Raw genomic sequence first — 12,112 nt, forward strand, 5'->3', positions numbered from 1 at the left:
TGTTCATAAAGCCCTCTCAAAATGAGATTTACAGTGACAAATTTTTCAGCACCCTGGACCAAAATAAAGATACGATGTTCTTTCCCACTGTTATCATGTGATAGATTTAAGTATCCAAAACACACATAAAAGTCCAATGCAGAAGTCAGTGGAAAGTAATTAATAGAATGTGGTTTATTAGGGAGATAATTCCAATGATTAGAAGGGGGCTTGGGAGATAGGAAGGATAAAATGACAGAATTATAGTCAGGAACCAGAAAGGGATCTTCAGGTATCTCTGTGAAACATGGTATCTCAACAGAGAACAAAAGATCTTCAACTTCCGAAACCTGTGATATAAACTACATCCAGCCTATCCTGATATCTGTCATTTACCTTTATTGTGGGCAAGGGGCTACCAAATGGAATTCACTGATTCCTTGTTTCCAAACAATATGTCCACTTAGAGAAGAAAAAAGCTTGGCACTGGTAGACTAGGTTATGGATTGAAGTCTAAGGCCCAAGTTTAAGTCCCAGCTTAACTGCTTATTTAGGGCATGATGTGGGTAGGTCGCATAACCAATATGGGACAGTTATCTCATTTGTTAACTATATCAGCTCTGCCTCTATAGTAGAGCTATCGTGATGACCAAATGGGATCATATGAATGAGAGCTAAGAAATGTTAAACAAACAATTAATAATAAAATAATTCTCACCCTATCAATAATTGTTTGCCCTCCAATACTAATTCAGAAGATAAGAAATTAAATCCATGGTTGAAAGAGAAATTGACATATTGATCTGGCTGCTGTTCCATGTGTAGTGTAACTAAATCTGGATCCAAAAGGCAGGTCGACAGAGAACATTCTTTGGCTAAAGTTTATGTGTAGCTGTGCTTCCAAGATGGGCTACCAAACAAGTTCTCAAATGTACCACTAGCCATTCATATTGTTTTGCTTGATCTGGATCATTCATTTATTCATTGAAGGCAGATTATGTGCCAGGCACTGGAAACAAACAATAAGGAACACAAATCAGACAAAGCCCTGCCCACTTGGAGCTCATACCAGGATGGAGAAACAAATATTAATCACAGAATCACATATGAATGTATCATGAAAATTGTGATGACAATAAAAAGAAAGAATATTTAGTTGGAGGGGCTAAACAGAGACATCATTCCTGAGTTGAGATTTGAGATGACCCAGTGGGGACACAAGAGCCAAAGGATCAAGTAGAGGAATCAGAGTTACTAAAGTTCCTGTGGCCCAAAACAGTGATATTCAAGAAACCAAAAAGGGGACAGTATGTACAGAGCAAAGAGAGTGAAAATGAATGAAGTGTAAGATCAGAGTAAACAGGTAGGCTGTGTTAAGGATTTCTGCCATTATTCTGAGAGCAATGGGAGCCACTGAAAGCTACTAAGTAGAGAAGTGACAAAATCCATTTTGTGTTTTGAAAGACTGCTCTGACCATAATGTCCCAGGATGCCAGGTCACTGTGTATGAGATTCACATACAAGTTTGTTTTACACACAGAGTTAGGCACAGGGTCCTACAGTTGAAAATTTTCTATTTTAGTTCTAATTTCAAAGACCTCTGTATTTCCTTGACCCTATTTCTACAAGACAATATTGATGAGCACACACAAGAGATTCTTGATGATTCCTAACTTGATCAATACTGCCTCGGAGGAATTAATAAAATGTAATGAGTTTTTAGCCCCACGTTTCTCATCCTTTTCCAACATGGTATACCAGCAGGTTTTGGTTAACGAAAAGAAAGAAACAGATTAAAAGAAGCAAAGGGGCCCAAGTCTGAAAAAACTGGAAAATTCTAGCAAGCAATGTGAATTTAAACGTCAACATCTAGAATGGAGTTCTTATCCATAGTGTTAAGATATACTAATATGTTAATCAACAGTGAGATAGCAAAAGTAACTGGATTCTAATAACAGCACAAGTAGTAATACACTGAAGTTAAGAGATGATCAACATGTTTGTGGACATCCTTATAATAACTTCAGTCTCACTCGTGTCCGTTCGGAAACGTTTTCTTGAACTAAAGAGAAAGGAGCTACTATAGGCTGGGACATTACACACACTCTTCATTTGTTCTGAAAACTCACTGTCCTCTCGTTACTAATATATAATTGGAAATTGAAACTATTTAAAAAATTATTGTACCACATGCTGTCAATAACTTAATTTTTTCTTATTTTCTCACATAGGCATAAATATTTAGTAATAAATCAAGTACAGATTAAGAAAGCATAAGTGGTACATGCACATTTACCTAGGGCAAATGTGAAGAGGCTGCCAAGAACAAATAATGGCAAAACAATTACAATTTCTAGGTCAAAAACCATGTGACAGTACAAGTGAACTTTGTAGTAATGCCAGTCACACAGATAACATAGTTAAAATCTTGAAATTATAAATCTTATAATCATCACAATAAAATAAAACATCTTATGTTTATTCTTTGATGATATATGCTTATTTCATTACCTTGTAGAGCATAACTCCTCTTCTAAAGTGAAGATAAAAATCAGATTAGTCATGTTAACTGATTTTCTTACGTAAATTATAATTTTGAGATTATAAAATCGGTAAACTGTATTACTGACATGCCAGAAAAATATCTTACTGAACGCCATGTGAAATGAATACAAATTGGTGGTACTATTTGCTTATATACTATGGATTTTATCGAACTCTGGGGTGTACTTGTAGAACAGTAATATACACGGGAATAACATTCATCTTGTGTATTCTATCAGTAAAAGTCTGATGTCCAGGGGCCTTGGCAAGACAAAGTAAAGTGGGCAGCCCAGATTAGAGAGACAGGAGATCAGCACAGGTGGGAAGGAGAAAGTTGGCATCAAAGAGCCACAGGGTCTGGCTTTTACCACAGTGTGGACAGCATTAGCATAAAGTGAGGGTACAGGGAACAAGCAAGAACTTCAGTTAGAACAGAGGGAACACAGAAGTAGTGACACAGACACTGAGACTGACAAGAAACAGAATTCAGGCTCAAAGAAGCTAATAATACAAGTCAGAGACCAAACCTTGAGAGCACAGAGTGCTGAACTTCAGCAGGAGCTGGAAGACATAGATCAAAAAAATTGACAGGAGGAACAGAGGGGTGACGACACTGACTGCAACCTTGATTGGCTAAGGGCAGGAGGACAAAGGTGTATACTGGTAGCCATGGAGGGGCATATACTTCTCGTGACTGGAAGGTTTAAACTTCTAACGTTTTATTTATTTTTGAGACAGAGAGAGACAGAGCATAAACAGGGGAGGGGCAGAGAGAGAAGGAGACACAGAATCGGAAGCAGGCTCCAGGCTCTGAGCCATCAGCCCAGAGCCCGACGCGGGGCTCGAACTCACGGACCGCGAGATCGTGACCTGAGCCAAAGTCGGACGTTTAACCGACCGAGCCACCCAGGCGCCCCTGGAAGGTTTAAACCTCTAAGGAAATCTGACCTAGAAACTCAAGAAAGCCCAGGGGAAACCTGCAATGAACAGAATATCAATTGGGAAAGATTCATTGTGTGACATGCTTCAGATAGAGGGATGAGGAACCACCACTGGGTTCAAATCTTGGCTTTCTTAACTGCAGCTCAAATTTAGGTCAGTTCTTCAATTTCTGTGTGCTTCAGTTTCCTTTCCTAAACAAGATAAGTAGGGCTAATAATTCCCATTTTTCAAGGCTGTTAAGGAGATTAGAGAACACAAGTGAAAGATAATGGATCTTGGCAAAATAAATACTCATTTCTGTACCTTCTCCCCTACATCTACCAATACCTATTACCTTTCATCAACTGGGCAGTAGTGCTGACTTCTGTTCCACATGGAACTTTACAAAGCTACAGTGGCCTTTTCTACATGCATTTGTTACTTCCTCCCTTGATTTTTTTGTTATGTTTCTTTCTATACATGTTGTCATGATTAAACAATATTCTTAGTCTTAGAAATAAGTGACTTTGCTTGAAATAATCTGTTCACTAGCTGAACAGTGTGTTATCCATGGAATAATGGAAAAAATTCACTGGTTTGCAATTCTTTTTGCCAAGGTAGCTTCAATGCTCAAAGTAGCTAATTGGCTCTAGGAGTCTTTTCTACCAAAATCACACCTCTCATTCAAATGACAGGCAAAAGTAGCTGGATCATAATAACATAAAATCCCTGCTGCTTCTAAACAAACTTAATTAAACTGCTCCATTTTTGTATAAAGAGCTTCAAATGCAGATAAGCATAACTCACTGAAAATGCCAATTTAATGACAGCATTATCTAAACTGGTCCTGTTGGGAGCAGAACATTTCAGAGAAACATATAGAAAATGAAGGGATTAAAAAGAAGAAGAAGAAAGAAAAGTTAACTGTAAAGATGTTTAGATAGCAACCTTCTCTTATGTTTTAATAGTAAATACATCCCTTTCCCCATATATATCATGCTGAAACATCAAATCCAAAATCAGCTCTGCAAACTCCATGACCTCAATCAATTTTTGCCATAAACCTGATAAGTTAGCTAGCAATCATGGCAAATAAAAAACTACAAAGCATTACAATAACATAAATCCTGTATTTGCATTGTAATTCTTGATTGATTCAGTCATTCATTCAATTTAACAAATAGTTATTGCATGTCTACCACACATTTGTGGCATGTAACAAATTATGATTTTGCCCCTCAAATTAAAAGATAAAACAGGGGCACATGGGTGGCTCGGTCAGTTGAGCGTCCAACTTCAGCTTAGGTCACGATCTCATGGTTTGTGGGCTCCAGCCCCACATTGGGCTCTGTGCTGACAGCTCACAGTCTGGAGCCTGCTTCAGATTCTGTGTCTCCCTCTCTCTCTGCCTTTCCTTCACTTGCACTCTGTCTCTCAAAAACAAATAAACATTTAAAAAGATTTTTTAAAAAAGATAAAACATTACAAAATGTTACTGCAAATGAAGAAGGAAAGATGGAAAACACAGCATTCTGAAAAGTCAAAAATTTTTAAATTCCTTTAACTACTCCAAGTGACAGTGTTTCTCTCTCATTCACAGTCTATTTCAAATCCCTAACTCCCATAAAAGTTAAATAATTCTGATAACTAATTTACTAAAGTCATGATCCTGTTCTTAGCAGAATTGTTTCTCTCTTTCTGAGGTAATTATTAGAACCTCTTCTATTCTGCCTCAGAGTGGAAACCAGTTCCTGATTTGCATTATTTTCGTTGAATACATCTACCTTACTATGATAGAGAATCCTGTTAAAAATCCTTCTGCCAGACCCCACCACCTTTTGTTGTTTTGTCCACTGATGTAATTACATTTTCACATCTTTGGCCACAATTTGTATAATACCTGGTCTTGGTAAACGACCTTCTAACACAGGTATTCATTAGAAATTCCCACAGTCACTTGTCACTCCTTTTTAGTTGCCACTGTCATCTGAGCTTTTTGTTTTTCTGTTTCCCAATGTCTTTTATTTAAGCACTTTTTAAAGCTGTTTTTTTTGTCATTTTAGAGACAGAGCATACAGGTGCAAGCACGGGTGGGAACAGGGAGAGGAAGAGAATTTCAAGCAAGCTCCATGCTCAGTGCAAAGCCCAATGCAGCGCTCGATCCCACAACCCTGGGATCACGACATGAGCTGAACTCACGAGTCGGATGCTCAACAGACTGAGCCAGGAGGCGCTCCTGTTTCCCAATGCTTTCTTTTTTTAATTTTATTTTATTTTTCATTTACATCCAAATTGGTTAGCATATAGTGCAACAATGATTCAGGAGTAGATTCCTTACTGCCCCTTACCCATTTAGCCCATCCCCCTCCCACACCCCCTCCAGTAACCCTCTGTTTGTTCTCCATATTTATGAGTCTCTTACTCTTTGTCCCCCTCCCTGTTTTTATATTATTGTTGTTTCCTGCCCTTATGTTCATCTGTTTTGTCTCTTAAAGTTCTCATATGAGTGAAGTCAAGTGATTTTTGTCTTTCTCTGACTAATTTCCCTTAGCATGATACCCTCTAGTTCCACGTAGTTGCAAATGGCAAGATTTCATTCTTTTTGACTGCCGAGTAATACTCCATTGTATATATATGCTACATTTTCTTTATCCATTCATCCATCAGTGGACATTTGGGCTCTTTCCATACTTTGGCTATTGTGGATAGTCCTGCTATAAACATGGCGGGGGGGAGGTGCATGTGCCCCTTTGAAACAGCACACCTGTATCCCTTGGATAAATACTAGTAGTGCAATTGCTGGGTCACAGAGTAGTTCTATTTTTAGTTTTTTGAGGAACCTCCATACTGTTTTCCAGAGTGGCTGCACCAGCTTGCATTCCCACCAACAATGCAAAAGATATCCTCTTTCTTCCCATCTTCACCAACATCTGTTGTTGCCTGAGTTGTTAATGTTAGCCATTCTGACAGGTGTAAAGTGGTATCTCATTGTGGTTTTGATTTGTATTTCCCTGATGATAGCGATGTTGAGCATTTTTTCATGTGTCAGTTGGCCATCTGGATGTGTTTGTTCTTTGAAGAAGTGTCTATTCATGTCTTTTGCCCATTTCATCACTGGATTGTTTTTTGGGTGTTGAGTTGGATAAGTTCTTTATAGATTTGGTATACTAACCCTTTACCTGATATGTCATTTGCAAATATCTTCTCCCATTCTGTTGGTTGCCTTTTAGTTTTGGTGATTGTTTCCTTCACTGTGCAGAAGCTTTTTATTTTGATGAGGTCCCAATAGTTCATTTTTGCTTTTGTTTCCCTTGCTTCTGGAGATGTGTTGAGTAAGAGACCCAATGCCTTTTAATTGAAGATATTTCACAAGTCTCTAAGAGATGTGGTTATGTTGCCAGCTTTAGACAGCAGCCCCCAAATCTTGACATTTTCATAACTTTTTATGACATGAGAATAAGGACAAACACAACAGTAATCAAAGGAAGTACAGCACTAATTCTATAGATCACAGACCCACTGTTTTTTTTTAATTACATATTTTTTAACACACATTTCATCTTTGGTTAAGTTCAACCAATTTTTTCAGGGCTAATGAGTCCCTAGAAGCTAATGAGCTTTAAATACATATCACATACATTGATTTCAGGCCATGTCTATGAATTGACTCTGTGTTTTAAGCATGAACTTCCATCCGGCTACTTAAATGGATCCTATGTAAATAGTAAAACAATAAAAAGTACATGGCACAAAGACAAATATTCTGCACTGCCCCATTGCCTAGATGTTGAAAACAATGAGTCAGCAGCAGAAGTGGCACCAGAATCAAGGCCAACTAATTAATTCACTGTGCAACATTCATTGCATGAAAGATACAGCACTTAGGAACACGTGTTCTACAATTTCCACATTTGGCCCAGTCTCCTCTGAGCTAATATGTCCTTGATGTTCCCCACAATGAGAAAATCCATTAATTCAACTCTTCAACTCTATGTTAGACTAAAATCAGCAGACCCCAAAACACCAATAAAGATTTCTAGGTAAAGCTATATTAAATTCAATATTAGGTTGTAAAATTAGAATTCAGGATTTGGGAAAGTGGAGATGTTCACTACTTACTACATTAATCATCCAGGAAATCTGATTATAATCTACATTAAACAGGCAGAGGAGGATGAGATGGGTGAGAAACCTAGATGGAGCTCTGAAATGCTAACTGTGGGAGAGGACTGGCTTAGATTTGTTGTAGGCAAAGCAAGACATGAATTGGAGAGAGCAGCCAACAATCAGACTAAAATTAAAAGTGCACGTTTCAACATAGAGGGAGTACAGCAAGAACAGAAAAGCAGTGGCCCACTAGACCTAGAAAAGCATCAAGCTGAATTTAGTGACCCAAACAAGTCACCACAAGACTTACTGATTCAGAAACCAAGACTCTGATGAAGTGCAAAGAGTACGTGGAATCAGAATGCCTCAGTTCCAGTCTAGAATTGAAATTCTTGACACACGTGTGCTTGGGATAGCCTCTTGATCCCTCTGAGTCTTAATCCCCTCATACAAAAAGGGAATTTTAAAAAGCTACCTTGACAAGTTGTGGAAGGTATTCAGTATTTCATCAGAAAATGGTCTGTAAGATGCAAATTGACACACATATGTGAACTGTGGTGGTGGCATTATTATGGCTCTTGATTTTAGCAATATTGACTTGATGGGCTAACATTTCGAATATTGTCTGCTACATTTTCATCCTGTCTAAATTTTGTTGACCTTGTGATCCTCTAGCCACTGAGGCTAAACATCCACAGCTGGAGGGCAGAAAATAAAGAAGTCATTGCCCAACCTTGACTTTTTTTTTTTTTTTTTAATTTTTTTTTTTCAACGTTTTTTATTTATTTTTGGGACAGAGAGAGACAGAGCATGAACGGAGGAGGGGCAGAGAGAGAGGGAGACACAGAATCGGAAACAGGCTCCAGGCTCCGAGCCATCAGCCCAGAGCCTGACGCGGGGCTCGAACTCACGGACCGCGAGATCGTGACCTGGCTGAAGTCGGACGCTTAACCGACTGCGCCACCCAGGCGCCCCCAACCTTGACTTTTTTAAGTAACAAAAAATGTAACAGTCATGAATGCAATAGGTATCAGCTGTAAGAGCCATATAATAAGGAAGGGGGAAAAAAGGTTTTCGAAGTCACAGAAGCTTCTCTTTATATTAAAAACCAGACATTAGGGGCGCCTGGGTGGCTCAGTCGGTTAAGCGTCCGACTTCAGCTCAGGTCATGATCTCGGGGTCCGTGAGTTCCAGCCCCACGTCGGGCTCTGTGCTGACAGCTCAGAGCCTGGAGCCTGTTTCAGATTCTGTGTCTCCCTCTCTCTCTGCCCCTCCCCCATTCATGCTCTGTCTCTCCCTGTCTCAAAAATAAATAAAATGTTAAAAAAAAAAAAAAAAAAAACAGACATTGACTAAATCAAGGCATCTGGTTTTTTCCTGTAAGCAATAGAGTAAGAAACATATAGGACACAATGCAAGAGGAACCTTCCGCTACAAAAGAAAGCCTTCAAAACCATTCAAAAGCTTAATTAAGGAGGTGAGAGAAACAAAAGAGCATTAGATTTAAGTGAAGGCTTCTTTCACATCCTCCCACACATCCCCATAGACCTGGGGTTTCATTCCTGGAATGGGAGAATGGGTAGTTGAAATATCCTTCCTGGGAAGCCTGAGTGGCTCAGTCAGTTAAGCTTCTGACTCTTGATTTCAGTTCAGCTTGTGATCTCACAGTTGAAACTGAGCCCCAAATCCAGCTCTGCACTGGGTGTGGAGCCTGCTTGAGATTCTCGCTCTCTCTCTCTCTCTCTCTGTCAATCTCTCCCAAAAATCAACCAACCAACAACAACAAAAAAACATTTTTGGGGCACCTAGTGGCTCAGTTAAGCGTCTGACTTCGGCTCAGGTCATTATCTCATTGTTCATGAGTTTGACCCCCATATCAGGCTCTGTGCTGGCAGCTCACAGCCTGGAGCCTGCTTCAGATTCTGTGTCTCCCTCTCTCTCTGCCCCTCTCCTGCTTGCACTCTGTCTCTCTCTCTCCAAAAATAAATAAACATTAAAAAAAATTTTTTAAAACACACATTTTTTCCCTCACCTACACTTTGAGTATGTAAGCGTAGCCAGGACTTTCTTCCTGCTTCCACCTGGACTCCTGGGACAAGGCAAACTTTCAGAATATATTCCACCAAAAGCAAGGGTGTAGTAGAGAAAAATGGCTATAGACAGAGGGAGAGAAGGTACATGCAGAGAAAAGGTCTGTGAGAGCAACACAGTCCCAGAGCCTACATGTGGTATGGAGGAAAACCAGAAGCACCCAACTGCCCCTCTGAGGCCTGCAGACTTGCTGAGAGGATCAAGGGATTCAAAGAGGCTTGACATAGAGTTGAGACACAGATAGCATTTACATGAGCTTTTGTCTCCTTCTCCTAGTTTCTTCTCTTCTCCTTGGGCTACATAAGTGTCATCTGTGGACAAACAAATCCCCTAAAAAGTCAACAAAAAAGTAGCAAATAATAATTCTGCGGCCATTTTTGGATTCCCCTTCTAATGTGCAGGCACATGCACATGCATGCATGCACGCGCACACACACACACACACACACACCCACACACTCCCACACATGCACACACACACTGTGAGCTGTTGAAAAACATTTGTACAACCTGCCCACATTATCTTTATCATAAAATAGAAAAAATAAATAAAGTAATCCCTAAATATATTCACACTTAGGAAACTACTGAACTTTCAAATACTGAAAAATAAAACCCTGAGTGGCAAGAGTAGGGAATGAACACAGCCAAGCTCATTACCAGCCTGCCTTTTTGCCTTTTTTTTTTTTTACAGATACAACGAACTCAGAGGTCTCAGGAAGAGAATGAAAAGTAGGAAAATTGAAAGTTACAACCTCAAGCAGTTTCCATTAAACCACTTTCTTCCCAATTTGTTATATACACCCAGCCTACCCCTTCAATGGAGGAGAAAATCTGTTTTTTCATCAGATACAGTGGGAAACCATAGCAAAGCAAGGAAGTCTACTTCCAAGAGGAAAAACTGCAAATTGCCTGATTTGGTGAATAGTCAGGCACTCAACAGACAATCTCAAATTGCACTCCTGTATCTTTATATTTAAACACAAAAATGCACCCTAAAACAGAAGTGTTCATAGTACAATCTTATCTAAAATGCCAACTTTTCCACTGACTCATTGCACTTCTGAAATCATAATTTGGGAACATTTGATTTAGATCATGTGACTTTCAAAGTAATTCATCACCAATTAGACTTTATTTGTACTTTTTCAGAAAGGTTTTCAATTTTTTAAAAATCCAGCTAACTTTTATATGTCCCATGAGTTGTAGTGTGAAAAAAGAAAAAAAAAGGCACCGTTAAAAAGTTTTTAAGACATAAGTTCAATTTATGTAACTAATTTATGGTTTGCTTTCCATCTCTTATATTCTCTTCAAAATGGGATCACAGGTTGAGGACGAGTCTTGCCTCTCTCTAGCAAAATTTCTTTATATTATTCCCATATTTTCTTAATTTAAATTAATATCACCATGTTTGACCTATATAGTACTAAGACAAAAAGCTTTCCGGAAATCTTCATTTATTTAAAATGGTATGACCATTTAACGTCACATGAAAATATCAGATATGAGTTATTTACATGTTTCTGCCTTTTCAACAAAGTAATATTTGGATTAGATGTGGGATATGTGACTTTTTTGGACTATGGACTGGGTTTTTTTTTATTTTTTTTCAATCAACAAATCTCAGCACCCTGCCTTTTGTTTATAAATGACTCTGAATAATCTAGGAAGGGAATTTCAAGTCTCAAAATATCAAGCAATGAATAATTTTCCATTCAACTATCTTGCCTAGAGCTTCATAGTGGTAGCACTAAACCTAGTGGCAAAAGGATGTTCTTTAAATAAATAATTTCCAGTACGTTTTTTCAGATTATACAAGTATCACTTGCACTTAGGACAGCTGGAAAACGTTTTCAAAAAGAAGGCTATCAAAACAACCTATGATATACTACCTAGAAACAAAGAATTATCACCTATTTCCTTATTTCTTTTTTTACAAAAAGAAGGAAGTCAAAAATACTGAAAACCTTGAGAGGCCTGAGTGGCTCAGTTAGTTAAGTGTCTGACTCTTGATTTAAGCACAGGTCATGATCTTGTGGATCATGAGAATGAGCCCTGAGTGTGGCTGTGCACTGACATAGCAGAACCTGCTTAAGATTCTCTCTCTCCCTCTCTCTCTGCCCCTCCCCTACTCATGTACACATTCTCTCTCTCCACCCCTCAAAATAAACAAACATTAAAATAAATATTGAAAACCTCAATTAACTGTCTTGCTCAAAAGAATGGGTATAGTTGTAATGAGTTGGAAAATTTTCTCAAATGCCATATGTATTGTTTTTGAAATCAGGAAAAAAAGATAAAATACAGTAATCTGTTTTCTAGCTCAATAATTAATAAACAAAGCATAATTAATGACTCAGGAACTCTTAGTACTCCTAGTCATCAGGGTAAAGTCAATTTTATAGTAAGGATGAAGTTACAGAAGGGATAAGAATATCCCCTTCTTAGGGATACAGAAGCTTGAAAATTC

The sequence above is a fragment of the Panthera onca genome, chromosome A2 (genome assembly GCF_046562875.1).
Source record: "Panthera onca isolate mPanOnc1 chromosome A2, mPanOnc1 haplotype 2, whole genome shotgun sequence".
Taxonomy (NCBI): domain Eukaryota; kingdom Metazoa; phylum Chordata; class Mammalia; order Carnivora; family Felidae; genus Panthera; species Panthera onca.